A 16,466-nucleotide genomic window follows, 5' to 3' on the forward strand; every position below is an offset into this window, starting at 1 on the left:
TTTTTTTTTTTTTTTGGTAGTCTAACTTGTAACTAGCATACCTTCTCAATAAAAAGGATCCTTTCTGAATACCCAAGTTTTATAGCAACATGGACGGGACTGGAAGAGATTATGCTGAGTGAAATAAGTCAAGCAGAGAGAGTCAATTATCATATGGTTTCACTTATTTGTGGAGCATAACAAATAGCATGGAGGACAAGGGGAGATGGAGAGGAGAAGGGAGTTGAGGGAAATTGGAAGGGGAGGTGAACCATGAGAGACTATGGACTCTGAAAAACGATCTGAGAATTTGAAGGGGTGGGGGGTGGGAGGTTGGGGGCACCAGGTGGTGGGTATTGTAGAGGGCACGGATTGCATGGAGCACTGGGTGTGGTGCAAAAATAATGAATACTGTTATGCTGAAAAAATAAAAAATTAATTAAAAAAAAAAAGGATCCTTTCATCATTTTTTTACTTTGGTCTAAGTTGAGAGGATGTTACCATGTAGGACCAGCTTTGTTGGCTATTTGGCCTCTGAAATAACTGTTAAAAAGATTTATAGAACCTAGAACTTTAGAGCTGTTCATTCAATAAAATGTTTCTGAGTGTTATTGAGTTAACCCATAATATTAGGGTTAAAGTCCTATTTTACCAATGAAAGTACTAAGGTCCAGGAGATTATGCGCCTGGCCTGAAAGACATAGTTAATGGCAAAACTGGGACTAGAACCCAGATTTTTTGGACCACCAGTATAATAGTCTTGTCATTCCAACACATTTTTTCACTGCGCTAATCACAGTAAATGTATTTTATTTAATGTAACATTGTATTTGTAAAAACGCCTTAAAAACCAATGAGTATCATACTAATGAAAAATGTTATTATTCATTTTTGCAGAAGAACAAACCACAGGCCTGAAGTTTTACCTAAGTACCAATGAATCTGGTTCTTCTTTCCCTAATTACTCCCAAATGGCCCTCAAGATAGGATATGTATCCTTAAACACTCTTTCCTTTCCAGGCTTCATTTGAATACTGCTATTCAGTTAAAATGCTGTTTTCTAATTTATATGTTTATATACTAATTGAAGTATTCTGTTTTCTTCCTAAGGAAAAGTTCATAAATTTTAACACAATTTTCAATTACTCTTTTGATTTAATGACCCTTTCTCCTTTTATATAAATAATAAAGAAGTTTATCTTCATAAATGGTCCACTTTTAAAGCTACTTCGGGATGCAACAAAAGAAAACTTTATTAACACAGCTGGCAGTAATAGATCTTATTACAATTATGTTCTTAGTATAAGAACATTACCTGAAGATAGTATTTCTTCTCTTTAGCCACAGAGACAAAGGGCAAACTAAGCAAAGCTTTCTTCCACATTTCCAAAACTCGCTTCAACATAAGTAATTCAGCAACAAGAGTCTTGTTATTCCATGTTATTCCACAGGTTTTTACAAAGAGAATATTTCACATATTGCATTAATAAATGTTTTAAACCAAATTCAGTAACTATAGAGCCTTAGACTAACCTATCATTAAGTCTCCTATTAGCAACTGAAAACTTTATTCACTTGAATGACCCTGACTTCAAACCAGTGCTCAAGAGAGCCTCACACTGAAAACAGAGAATTCTTAAACAAATTCTTTTATGAACAATAAATAATAAATACTGAGTCCCGCCTTGTACCTAATGATCCTTTTCTTTAAGTACTAAGTGATTAAAAGCCCTGCTTTAAGGAAGAAGATAAACAAGTTTAATAACTTGTTGGGAAGTTGGGAAAAAAACATGATAGAAGTTGAGAGAGAAGAGCTATAATGAAGTTTATGGAAAGGAAACGCAACTTGGGAGAAGAGAAGGGAAGAGGAAAGGAATACCAAGCAAGAGAAACAGCATGTGCAAAGGCCTGGAGGAAAGTGTAGTACATTCAAAGGACAGTAATTTAGTAGGCCTGAAATAAAACCAGGAGGAGTAAGAGAAGAGATATGAACATGTCACATGAAAAAGAATTGTATAATCCCACCATGTAAGGAATTTAGAATTTATCCTGAAGCAATGTAGAATGACTAGTGAGTTTTATGAAAAGGAGTGTTAAGATCATATTTGTACTTTATAAAGACCACTTTGTGAGCAGGGCAGAACAAAACCAGAGAGAAAATATAAACTAGTTATAAGGCTATTGCATAATCTAGAAGATGAGCATAATCTACAAGAAAGAGGATAGTGAACTAGGTAGTGTACCTAAAAAGAGAGAGTAGTCAGAATCAAAATATTTGGATGGCTCAGTCAGTGGGCATTTGACTTGATTTTCACTCAGGTCATGATCTTGGGGCATGAGCCTGAGGCCCTGTCTGGCTCCACACTGAGGAAGGACTCTTCTTCTCTCCCTCTCTTCCCTTTCTGTCCCTCCCCGCACACTCATGCTCTCATGTGTGTGTGCTCTCTCTCTCTCTCTTTCCCTCTCTTAAATAAATAAATCTTAAAAAAAAAAAAAAAAGATAGTTGAGATAATACACACTGGACATGGTGATTAACTGATGTAAGCTGGTGACCAGAAATATGAATGACACTCGAGTTTTGGTTTAAGCAGTTGAAATGGTCAGGCCATTCTACCACTGCCACCAGATAACATTTATGGTGTACTTTGTATATACCAACAACTCTTCTGAGCATTCGCTCATGTTTTCTATTAATAAGCTATTAATTACCATAGGCATTAACTGTAACAGTTTTCGAACCCAACCAATCTGACTCCACAGCCTGAATTTATTATACGTAATAAGAACTATCTGCTGAAGACATAATGAAAAATCTGTATGACTCACAACTTCAGAAAAAAACTGACACAAAGAAAGCACATCTTATCAAGTGATAAGGTCTAAAGTCAGTGAGTAAAAATGTTAAAAATTATGAGTGTCAGAGTTAACCCTGAAAGCCTATATAAGTCTTCTATTCGGTAAATTACATATGATTTTGTGTATACATCCCTGTACAAGCAGGTCAGTTTATAAATACGTAATGTATGTTCACACGTTGTAAAGGAACTGAGATCAACCAGGGGAAGAGCAGATTTACATTTCCCTTATACTTTCATCCTGGAACATGTTTGTTGAGAGGAAAGGCAAACAGAATCGTAATCTTAAAATTGTCTGCTTTTTCGCTCCCCATCCTCAGCAATATAATAGAATTTGCATAATTTAAATTGCATATGATGAGACTCCACTTTTCATAGTTTGACTTTGTCTAGTTATAAAGAACTGTTTCATTCACTTTTTAACTACCCTGTAACTACTACCTTTTAAACTACTTCATAACTACCTCAAAGGTATCCTTTATATTCATGTCAGGAAGTAGTACAGAAATTAATGTGCACAACTTTGAATACCTGAATAGACTAAATTCTCTCCTTCCAGGATTTGTCCAAGCAAAAGGCACTCTGCCTGCCATTCAAACAACTTTTTTACACCAAAACTTGTGATATTTCTCCAGAACCGCTACAGGAAGACCCTGTTTGCCAACAGCAACTTGTCTATTTGATCATCAGGAATTGTCTGCTTGCATTCCCCTTTCAGGGGAAAAAAAAAAAAATTAGTAGTTGAACCTAATTCTAACATACGACTTCAGTAGTCTTCCAGTGTTTTGGAGTTCCTATGTGTTGGACTGAGGCTATATAAAGCATATGCAGACATAAAGCACTTCCAATATAAGGCTCTGTATGGAGTACTGGGCACTACGAGGCATGAGCCTCGGAAAGGTGATTAGATTTGGCCAACTAGAAAGTTGTTTCTGTAAAGGTCGAAAGACCCACAAACCAGCTGAATATTATTACCAGGCTGTCGCCCAATCCACACGTCCATGTCCTAACAGAAAGTGACCTGCCACGCTAGGCCAGAGTCATAAACTGAGAAGGGGAGTAGAAGTTCAGTGAGCTGTGCAAACACACAAGCTCTGTGCTGAAACTACACCTCCCCACACTGGGCTGGGCAGAGCTGCCCACCTCGCCCGCGGCCCTTCAAGCAGCGTCCCAGGCCCGGGGGGCGGACTCAACACGGGCCCAAGAGGAGCAGGAGGCTGTCACTGCCGTCACCGCCACTTCCCGAGAAGGAGTCCGAGCTTGATGCTGAACGCCGCGGTTTCCCACTCCAGCGCCGAAGATTTCATCGCGAATTCTTCTGGGCGATTCAGGAAAAGCCACAGTGCCAGCGTCCTCCCGCTCCAGAGAAACCGGGCCTGGTGACAGGGGCAGCGACCAACTTCCCGCCTCGGCTTTCAAACTCTAGCCTCCCAGCCCGCCCCGTAACCATAGAGTTCTCAGTGGTGAGAGTAACCTGAGAACCATAGAATCGTGGGGAAGGAGCGGTTCCACTGGTGTCTTGGACCTCCAGTTTTCAACCACATTTGGAGGTCTGCGTCAGAGAAGCTGAGCGGCACCTAGCTAGATAAAGGGCTGGGGGCAGAAGGAACGATCTGTATGTATAACCTGCGTTTATAATCAGCCTGGCCTAAGCACTTTCTTTTTGTCCATTTCTTGCTTGAATAGCAAGATTTGCTAACTTCATAAAATGAGTTGCCCATAATTGGTAGCTCAGAGAAGTAACTCTTCTTAACAAATTGGTATTTAAAAAATTATTATAGATTATGTGTGCAATTACGTATAGTACGAGTCTGGGAAATAGCATTTGAGAATAAATGCTGGGAAAACCTGATTTTATTTTTAAAATGTTTTGGATGGCAATATTCTAAAATTCCACAAGATGGAGATATTACTCCATGAAGGAAAAACATTTTCCTCGTTCTCTTTTACGCTAGTGCCCTGCGTTCTTTCACTCAACCATTTATTGAGCACCTTCTGTGTACCAGGCATCTGGGTAAATGGCAGGAAAATGGCAGGAAATGGTTTCTGCTCTCAAAGTGAAAGAGACTGGAGAAGGAAACAGACATTAAATTAATAATTTTAAATTGTACTAACGTTCAGGCAAAAATGAACAGTGCTATCAAAGAAGCGGAAGGACTCCTAATTTACATTGCAGTCATGGAAGAACTTCCTGAGATGCTGTATAGCATAGAGGTCAAGGGTGAAATTCAGGAGCCAACAGTCTAGGTTTGAAGACTTAATAGCTGTATGATTGGGGGCAACTTGCTTAACCCCTTTGGCTTCCTTTTTGGCATGTATATGATAGGGATAATAATAATAAACTATTTGGTTATTATGAGTACTAAATAAGTCAGTGTGTGTAGAGTGCTTAGAATAGTGCCCTCCACTAATAACTACTATTCAAAGAAAGTGATATTTAAGCATCCTAATGCTTCCAATGTAAATCCAGCATTTTAAGGGAAAATAATAAACCAAAAAAAAAAAAAAACCTCTCACAAATTTCACACTATTTTTACTATGTGAACGATGATTGGATGAGGAAAATAATTAGAAAGGAAATGCAAGGAATAGTTTGTCATCCCAGTAAAAAGCCTAGAGAATATTTCCAAATTTTCAGTTTATTTCAAACATTCAACATGTTTCTAACTTAAAAGAACACTCAGAAAAATGGAGAAAAGAAAGCTACTTTTCAAAAATTTTTAGAAATTTTGTGACATTAACAGGTATTGTAATAATTAATGCTAATACACCAGAAGTATTTCCCATCCTTTAATTGTGTCTGAGCTTGTGTCCTTGGAATTTTACTTGTGGTAATTCTTCAAGGTCTGAGTTAAAATCTTTCAGAGGAGGTGCCTGGTTGGCACAACTGGTAAAATATGTGACTCTTGATCTCCCAGTCATGAGTTTGAGCTCCGTTGTGTTTACTTAAAAATTAGGGTTTACTTAAAAAATAAATAAAACAAATAAATAAAATCTTCCAGAAAAAAAATACATGGATGTATGTCTTCCAGTTACCTGGGAGACATACCAATTCTGGGCCATTTTAAACTGAATCTCTGGGATAAAGTTTTTTTTGTTTTTTTTTTTCCCCTAGGCAAAGAACTTTATTAATCTTGTTTCAAACTTTATTCCCAGGCTTCTTCAGCTTAATTAGCTGCAAAGAATGAATTGTGTATAAGCAAAAACTGAAAAGAGCTGCAGTGTCCAAGGGGCTTGGGCTTAAAAATATTAGAGATCTAGATTTTATCAGATCCATGAACAAAATTTTAAAAAGCAGTCATAATATAAAATAGCAGGTCCCAGTAACTTCTTCAAGTTTTATCTTCTTCAGAAGTTGACTCAATTCAGTTTGCTTCATTCTTGGAAACTTCATCAAAATTCTCCACAAGATCTGGAACTTCATCATCATCCTCTCCGGTAGCAAGTGGTGCTTTTCCATCCACAGATTGTTTGGGCAGAGCTTCAGCCAGTCTTCTTAAACTAGTCAGACTGTCTGCACCAAGTTGGTTTAAGATACTGGGTAGCATTTCTGTCAGCTGCTTTGTCTCAGCATGGCCTGTAATGGTGAAAGTGTTCGCTGCCACCGATGCCTGAACTTTGGGGTTGTTAAAGTGGATCACTGTTCCTTGGTTTGTGAACATATTCACTTCTTCAATACCAAAGATATTGTTTACCCCTAACTTCTTTAAGGAGATCTGAAGTTTTTTATCATCTGCTGTAGCTGTTCTATGAACCACCTTCTTCTTTCAGCGAGCAGTTCCTTTCCCACCAATGCGCACTTGTGCTTGCAGTTTGGCGAGTTTCTCCTGGTTCATGATAATTTCTTTCATCTTTTTGGAGCGGAAATGGGACCGCGCGGGGGGACTAGGGTTGGCGCTCAGGGGGTCTTGGGCGGACCAGCTGAGATTAGGTGCACACACGCAGGGACGCAAGATGGCAGCTCTGGGATAAAGTTTCTTAAAGATAGAGAAGTAGTAAAATGACACTAGACAAATTTGGACGAGCTTCCAGCCTTACCATCTCAACCTGCAGATCAGATATTTCTCTGCTCTACTTAGAGTTCTGCCCTTCTTGGGTTTTAGGTTTGTATTTTTTAGATCTTACCTCTCACCTGTTGGGAGTCCCAGCCTCCTATCCCCCAGAATATATAATCCATTAAAATCCACACTAAATCACCAAGGATCAGCAGACATCACTATGGTAAACTTTTGTTTTAATGCTTCACCTACTCTTTTAGAATGTTTGATTATTTGATTGACATTTCTGTCCTACAAGGAGTTCTTTGATTCTTACCAGTTTACTTTTTTTTATTTTTACCAGTTTAGTCATGAATGTTTTAAAAAGTATTTGTTACATAACATCCAGAATGTTAAGAAAAGTGTGTCGTACTAGAAGTGGTTTCTTCTTCAGCCTAATATTGCTGAAAACAAGCAAAGGAAACTCAAATAACAATAGATAAACATTCAAGTATGTCATCTGATTATTTTATTAAGTTTGCACAAACAATAGTGATTTTTCTATTGAAATTGCAGAGGTTGTATAGAAAAATAAAATTTATTCAAACTACCTTTGTGAATTGACTTAAAACAAAGTCTAGAATCTACCACACTGAAGAAATTCTGTGCTTCTCACATGAATGGAGGTGATTTGTAAAAAGGAAAGAACCAGAAAATAATACAAGATCAGAAATGGGATGCAAGTGGTGCTAGTTGGAGCTAATGTGCTTAGAAAAAAAGAGATGCTAATTAAGAGGCTTTTCTGCTCGAGGTTCAGTGGTTCTAAATTGAATAAGTGCAGTGGCTGCACCTGAGAATTCCCTGGGGAGCTTTAAAACTACTCTCCTACTCCTAGATATTCTGATGTAAATTGGTCTGGGTGTAATTTGGGGAGCTGCAGACTAATTTGGATGGCTTCCATGAGAAAGTTGGTTGTTTTTTTTTTTTTAAGATTTTATTTATTTGACAGAGATCACAAGTAGGCAGAGAGGCAGGCAGAGAGAGAGGAAGGGAAGCATGCTCCCCAGTGAGCAGGGAACCCGATTTGGGGCTCGATCCCAGGACCCTGAGATCATTACCTGAGCTGAAGGCAGAGGCTTTAAGCCACCAAGCCACCCAGGCGCCCTGGAAAGACTTCTTTTATGTTAAAGGGGACCTTACACTTACCTGCAGTTCTCGGGTTAATAAAATGGCCATTAAAGTGACTCATGGGTGTCCTTAAGTGTAATTTTTGTTATATATTATACAATATTTGGGGCGTGAATTGCTCAATAAATATATTTCAGGATTCCATCTCATTCTTTTCTAAGGTAAGACCAATTTACAAAGATCACATCTATACTGCACATTTTGATGGTGTGCACAGCCTTGGTTATGTCAATGGCAATCCTAAAGGACAAGGACATATAGATATTCCTCTCCTGTATATCACCTCACCGGCAAGGGCAAAGCAAGAGTGTTTCTTTTGTTTCAGCAATGTCATGTATCTCATCATCTGCCAAACTCCAAACGTGATGGAAAATCTCTGGAGGATATGACTTGGTTTGGACCATTTTCTAAGGCAAGTGACATATTGTTGAAGTGCAGGTGTTTTAGTCAGTGCAGGCTGCTAAAACCAAATACAAAGATAACAGAAATGTTTTTCTCACAGTTCTGGATACTGGAAGTCCAGGGCCAGAATGCCAGCATGTTTGGCTTCTGATTAGATTCCTCTTCTGGGCTTCAGAGTGCTAATTTCTAGTTGTATCCTCACATAGCAGAAAGAGAGAGAGAGAGCAAGTGTTCTGGGCCCTTTTCCTAAGGACATTAACCCCATTCATGAGGTGTCTATGATCTAATATCCTCCCAAAGGCCTCCACCTCCAAATAACAGTCACATTGAAGGTTAGGCTATCAACATATGAGTTTGGAGGGGACACATTCAGTCCATACCAGAAGGTAACATGTCCCCTATTCAATATGAAAATTACATGGCTCAGCCCAATACAGCAGGCCAGGCAGCTAAAGCTAGAGGCAGACAGGTTTGAACTCCAGAGCTACCATTTTCTAGCACTCTGACCTTAGACAAAACTTTTTACAACCTCAGTTTTCCTTTTCTAAAGTTGAATTCATAAAGATGACTCTATCATAGCTTGTGGTAAGGATTATATTATATATGTAGTGCTTAGTATCACACTTGGTATTTAATAAACATCCAATAATTGATAGATATGATTAATCTTCCTCTGAGGTATAGTTAACAGAGAAAACCCTAGAATCAATGGGAAGTCTAGCTGTCTGAGACAAAAACAAGTTGTAATATTAAGATTTACTATTATTTTTGATGAGCAAGCTTTCTTGAATCTTGGATAGCTGAATGCTATTCCCTGTCCTTAAAGCGCTTTTATCCATTTCTTCACTTGGAGAGTTTCTATTTATTCTTCAGAGCTTGACTTAAATGATGCTTCCTCAAAAAGAAGTCTTTTCTGACTCTAATAGGACCCTGGATTTTTTTTTTTTTTTTTTAAGATTTTGACAAAGAAATGGATATTTGACTGAGAGATGGAGAGAGGGCACAAGCAAGGGGAGCAGCAGGCAGAGGGAGAAGCAGGCTCTCCCAGGACCTGGAATCATGACCTGAGCCGAAGACAGATGCTTAACCAACTGAGCCACCCAGGTGCCTCAAGGATCCTGAATTTTCTTATTACTCCACTTACTATGCTTGAGCATGACTCTGTAATTACCTGTCTTCCCCACTAGATGTAAGTTCCATGGAGTCAGAGATCAAGTCTACTGTGATTGACTCTGCATATCCTGCTGGTGACAACTGAAGGCTTCTCAGGCATTCCTTTCCTATATCTTTACTGCAGGTTTTTGAGGGAGTTAATAATCTTATCTAATTCTATCGATCACTGATGGAGAAGTGTTCAAGTCTCCGAATATAATTGTGGTTTTGTCTATTTTTCCTCTCAGGTCTATCAGTTTTTGCTTCATATATTTGTTGTCTGGTATATACACATTTAAGATGACTAGTTCTTAGGAGATTAACCTTTTTATCTTTACATAATGTCCTTCTCTGTCCTTGATGATTTGCTTTGCTCTATAATTTGTCTAATATTAAGATACACACTCCAACTTTCTTTTGATTAATGTTTGCATTTTATCTTTTTCAACCTTCAATTTTCAACCTACTTATATAATTACATTTGAAATTATTGTATTAAATTGTAATATTATACAATCATATATTATATATAGATACAATCTTTATAACATATAATTATAATTAATTACATACTTTATATAACTTCTTAATATATTATTATACAGTATGTTATAGATATATCTTATCAAAGTCAACTGGTACTGACATTTTGAGTGAACTGTAGAAGTTTTATTCCCTTTATGTTCCTTTACCTTTCCCCATTTATAATTGTTTAAATATTTTCTCTATATTCATTGAGAGCCACACTAAAAAGTATTATAATTTTTGCTTCAAACATCAAACAAAACTCAAGAGGAGAAAGAAATGTATTGTGCTTACCTATAAGTTTATCTCTGTGTTCCTTCTGACTTCTTGGTCTTCCTAAAGTCCTTTTTTCATTTCTTTTTTGTTTCAAGAACTTCCTTTAGCCATTCTTTTAGGGTAGGTCTGCCGGTAACAAATTCTCTTTATTTTCCTTCATCTCTGAATGTCTTTAATTCCCCTTCAATAATGTGTCATTTCTCTCTGACTACTTTCAGGATCAAATCTGTCTTTGGTTTTCAGAAGACTGACTATGATATGTCTTTGCATGAATTTCTTTGAGTTTAATCCATCTGAGTTTTGGTCAGCTTTTTCAACTTATAGGTTTATGGTTTTTATGTAGATTTTTGCCAAATGCTAGAAATCCTTAGTCATTATTTTTTTTTTTTTAATACTTTTCAGCCTTCCTGCCAACTCTCTTCTTCTGAGACTTGGATAATACAAATGTTAGATCTTTACTGACCGGTCCCTAAGGTTCTGTTCATTTCTTCCCAGGCTATTTTTTCTTTGTTGTTGAGATTTCATAGCTTTTATTGTTTAACTTCACTGATTCTTCCTTCTGTCTTCTCCATTTTTCTCTTGGGCTTGTCCATTGAGTTTTCTTTCTTTTGTTTGTATTTTTTTTTGTGTTCTAAATTTTTCATTTAGTTCTTCATTATATATTTCTTTTTTTTTTTTAGTCTTCTATTTCCTGAAACTATATTTTTTTCATTTGTTTCAAGAGTATATGTAACTGCTTGTTGAAGAATTTTTATGTCAGCTGCCTCAAAATTCCTGTCAGATAATTTGACACCTAGGTCATCTCAGTGTTGGCATTTGTTGATTGTCTCACTTAGTATGAGATCTCCCTGGTTCTTGGTAAGACATGATTTTCACTTAAAACCTGGACATTTTGTTCATTGTGTTATAAGACTTAGGAGCTTTTTTTTTTTTTTTTAATTTTTTCTTTATTTGACAGAGAGAGAGAGATCACAAGTAGGCAGGGGAGGCAGGCAGAGAGGGGGGGGAAGCAGGCCCCCCGCTGAGCAGAGAGCCCCATTCGGGGCTCGATCCCAGGACCCAGGGATCATGGCCTGAGCTGAAGGCAGAGGCTTAACCCACTGAGCCACCCAGGCGCCCCAGACTCAGGAGCTTATTTAAATCTTGTATTTTAGAAGGCCTCCTCTGACACTGCCATGGAAGTGCAAGTCCAGGCTTTCCATTCAGCCTCACATGACACTGGGGAAGAGGCATGGAGAAGGAAGGGAAGGGACTTATTACAACTGGGTGGGAGTAGAAGATTAGGTTCCCCAGTAGGCCTCCGTTAATTCCATCCTGAATAAAGGGTGGGACACCTCATTACTGCTCCCTATGTGGCCTCCACTGACACCTATTGAGAGGGCTTGGAAGAAGGATTGCTACTATTGAGAAGTCATGAAAGTCTTCACTCTCTGCTAAATCTCATCTGATATCACCCCAGCAAGGATGGGGAGGAACACCTCATTAACACTGGGTAAGATTAGAACTCCAGGCTCCCCACTTGGTCTCAATTGACACTGTGTGGAAGGAGAGGTGCTTATTATACCCTACAGGAATGGAAGTCCTGGTCTATTCCCAATCTTCTGTGATGCCTCCCAGGTGCAAAGAAGCTGGGGAGGGTATACATTTTTTACTATGTGGCAGTGGAAGTCTAGGCTCTTCATTCAGCCTGTGATGGCCAGGGTAAAGGTGGGGTTGTAGTTTCTTTGTAGAGAGCATATTGTCTAATAGTCTATCTTGCTTGGCTGCCCCTTTCCTGGTCCTTCAATAGAGAGCAGGCTTTTGGGGGCCATTTTTTTGGTCTGTGCCCATTGGATTTTGGAGTTGTTGGCTTTTCTAGTGTCCAATTTTGGATATATAAAGCAGAACAAAACAAAACCAGAATTTATAATAGTGAATTTGGGGGGGGACTCAGGTCCTTAGCTGGTCTGTCTTATCTCCACCTTACAGAATCTTCTTATGATTGTTTTTATGTAATATTCAGAGCTTAGATTTTAGTTAGCAGAGAGACTAGGGAAAAACACACCCATTTCATCTTCCCGGAAGTAGAAGCTTGACTACACTCTTAATGATCTTTTTACAAACTGACATGTATAGTGTGTATTGTCATTGTCTTACCCAGATCCCTTTAACTAGGTAATTTACCCAATCCCCAGTTACCTAGATAACTCACAGCTGCCCCTTTCTCTGAGGAATTGCCCTGGGGCAAACAGGAGCTGTCCAACTCTGTCCTGTACACCCCCACCCTGCTTCCTGCCAGGGCCAGAGCTGTGCCAGTGTTGCACAATTGGGCTCTAAGGTTCCCCCCATGAGAATGCAGCTAGTCTGCAGCTGAGACCACACTCAAGATCTTTACATTTTCTGATTTGTCCATCTTTTCTTTTATGGTTTACGCTGTTGGAATATTTGCTATCTCCCATCCCTCCTCTCACCTCCCCACAAACTTTAACTGACTTAATCATCTCTGATTCTTTTACTCTTTCCATTTTTAAAATTTGTTACTGTGATGTCAAGGTAGACAGAGCTAATTTCAACTCACTTCAGCTCTCTGAGCCTCGATGACTTCATCAGAAAAGTAGAGGTAGTGTACCTGCCTCAAGCATCACTGGAGGCTTTATAAGGACCCACACTTATAGACACTGGCACAGGGTCTGGAACCTAATGAGAAGCCATAGACAGGAGCAATTTTTTATCTGCATTTCCAGAGAAGAGGTGGGTGGGGGCAGGGATGGGTAAACTAGGTGAAGGGGATTAAGAGTACACTTATCATGAGAAGCACTGAGTAATGTATAGAATTGTTAAATCATTATATTTTACATCTGAAGCAATATAGCATTGTATGTTAATTATACTGGAATTAAAAATAAATAAATAACTTTTGAAATTATACATCATTTTCTCTGTCTAAATACTACTTACAAGCCAGCCAGGAATTGTGTGCCCTCCTTTGGTCCATGGACCCTCCATCTTACCTCCTCCCCTCTTGACCTGGTTCAGGTCAGAGCACATCTCACTCCTTTCAACTACACTCTCCATGTCTCTTCCTTACCTTTTCTCTGCCACACCTTGGCCCCTCTTGCCATCGGACTCTATATCCCTTTCTTGCTCTCCTGTGGGAAAATGCTCAAATCTTAGGTGAGACACTCTCACAGACCAAGTATGAATTAGAAAGAAATTGGGAAGAGGGTTGAGGGGGACATGCAGAGAAATAGTGAAAGTTCCTCTTGTGGAATAAAAATCCACAGGTGGACTGAGAGATTTGGAGAGAAAGAAAGGGAGTCAGAGAACAAATTATTTTAACCAATTTCTACAAAGTATGAGCCTCTAAACAAACAGTCAAAATAAGTAAAACATAAAATGACAGAATCAAAAAGAGAAACAAAAATATCCACCAATATACTAAGAGACTTTATTACAACTCTCTAAGAAACTGATAGATCAAACAAGCAAAACAATCAGGCTATAAAAGTTTTAAATAATACAATGAATAAGATACATATTTTATATATATCATATATATTCTGTTTATAATAAAATATGTTATTATAAATAGAATATATATGATATATAATGTATTATTAACAATAATATATTATTAATTATATATTATATATAATAACTATATAATATATATTATATATAACACTTACATATTATATATTATAACACTATATATAATATATTATAAATTATATATAATATATAAATTATAAATATAATTATTATATAACACTTAACACATACATAATTATATTATATATTATATATTATTATATATTAATATTATATATATCATATATATATAATATGTAATTCTGAATCCAAATAATAAGAAAACACCTGTTTAAGTTTTGATTTAAATTCTAGTTAACATATTGTGTAATATTAGTTTAAGGAACAGAATTTAGTGACTCACCACTTACATATAACACCCAGTGCTCATCACAACAAGTGCCTTCCTTAATGCCCATCACCCATTTAACCCATCCCACAGCCACCTCCCTCCATCAACCTTCAGTTTGTTCTCTAGGTTAAAAGTCTGTTTCATGACTTGCCTCTGTTTTTTCCCCTATGTTCATCTGTTTTGTTTCTTAAAATCCACATATGAATGAAATCATATGGTACTTGTCTTTCTCTGACTTATTTCACTTAGGGTGATACACCCTAGCTCCATCCATGTCCTTGCAAATGGCAAGACTTTGTTATTTTTTATGTCTGAGTAATATTCCTGTGTGTGTGTGTGTGTGTGTGTGTGTGTGTGTGTATCAGAACTTTTTTATCCATTCATTAGTTGATGGGCATTTGGGCTCTTTGCATAATTTGGCTATTGTTGGTAATGCTGCTATAAACATTGGGTTGCATGTGTCTCTTCAAATTAGTATTTTTGTATCCTTTGGATAAGTAATTAGAAGTACACTTTGATTTCAAACATGCATGTAACAATGTAAATTTATAATAATTATCTATAAACTAAAGTAAAAAGTAAGTTCAATAAGTACCAAGGAAAACATATCACACAGACCTTGCTCCCTGAGTGTAACGCTATAAAATAAGAAGTAAAGGGGGAAAAATCTTTTCTTTCTCCTCCCAAAGAAACTAATATACTTGGAAAGTAAAGCCATACTTCTTTAAGTCATTGGTTAAAGAAAAAGCCACAGTGGAAAATACAAGACACTTATATTTAGAACATTGATCTATACTGAAAGCAGAATGTGTGGAATGAGGCTAAAGTGATACCCAAGCTAAAGATTTAGCCTTAAACATATATCATAGAAAAGAAGGAAGGTTCTAAATCTAGATGACCAACCTAAGATTTGGAGAAAGAACAGCAAAATAAGCTCAAAGAAATTATTAAAAGTCATGGTAGAGATAAGGAGAAATTGATAAAGGGGAAAAAAAAAGAAAGAAAAAAAGAACAGACATCAACCTATCAAAAAATAGTTCTTCAAAAATAAAAATAAAGTAAACAAGATTTTCAAGGGAAAAAAAATAGAAAAAAGAAACAATTAAAAGGGAGAATACTTACAGAGTTTATTAGTAATATATATTTTTTCTATTTAAGGAAAAAGAAGTTACATTTCAGAGAAGTTCTGGAACTTGCTCAAGTAAGCATCTTTGAATTCAAACACTGGGCATAATTTCATGAGACCATTTGGGATAAAGTTGTAAACTTGTTTGAACTTAGAATCCTGAGGTTTTCTCTAAACAATATGCAAATTTAAATAAGAAAATGAAGGGGCACCTGGGTGGCTCAGTGGGTTAAGCGTCGGCCTTTGGCTCAGGTCATGATCTCAGGGTCCTGGGATTGAGCCCCACATCAGGCTCTCTGCTCAGCAGGGAGTCTGCTTCCCCCTCTCTCTCTGCCTGTCTCTCTGCCTGCTTGTGATTTCTCTGTCAATAAATAAATATAATCTTAAAAAAATAAATAAGAGAATGAAGCTGGTATTATCTGAAAGATTTTTGGAGGTGGGGCAGTAACCTTGAATAAAAATGCTTACACATAACTCCTGGGGACTTTGTGTGGGCTAGGTTCTGTCCTTTGTACTTCACTACTCTAAGTCCTACCTTGTTTGTCTTCTTCCACTCCAGCTCTCCACTAGAACATTAGTTCCAAAAGGACAAAGTCTTGTGTATTTTGTTCATTGACATACTCCCATTGCCTAGAACAGAGTTTAGCAAGTAGCAGGTTCTCTATAAATATTTGTTCAATGAGTGAATGTAGATTGCTCTGAGGCAGTTATTATCCTAGTTTTATTTGAGCCTTAACTAGTTGACATGACTTGTTCAGAATCACTCAACAAGGAGGTGATTGGTTCTACGGAGTCCAGAGATTTTAACTACTATATTCTTCTGCCTCTCTTTGTATATAGAAAGCATTTGGAGAGGCAGTGGGAGAGGCTAAGACCCTCAGTGTGTACAGGGGCATTGCAGAGGACAAAGTTAGAGATTTTTAGGGCCAGTGATAAAGGGCTTAAATCTTTAGTTGAGACATACAAGAGTGAAACTGACTCAACATTATATACAAAGATCTTAGTATTTATACCTTTTGGGGTATTATGGTGTCTTCCATTCTGGATCTAAAAAACTGCCTAT

The 16,466-nt window shown here is 37.4% G+C and overlaps 2 pseudogenes; both read right to left on the reverse strand.

The window, feature by feature from the left end:
• Positions 1–4,845, reverse strand: part of LOC125097362 (DNA polymerase theta-like) — a 139,990-nt pseudogene extending 135,145 nt beyond the window's left edge.
• A 1,194-nt stretch (positions 4,846–6,039) lies between these two features.
• LOC125097960 (transcription factor BTF3-like) lies at positions 6,040–6,723 on the reverse strand (annotated as a pseudogene).
• Positions 6,724–16,466: the final 9,743 nt, after the last annotated feature.

This window comes from Lutra lutra, chromosome 1 (assembly GCF_902655055.1).
Source record: "Lutra lutra chromosome 1, mLutLut1.2, whole genome shotgun sequence".
Classification (NCBI taxonomy): domain Eukaryota; kingdom Metazoa; phylum Chordata; class Mammalia; order Carnivora; family Mustelidae; genus Lutra; species Lutra lutra.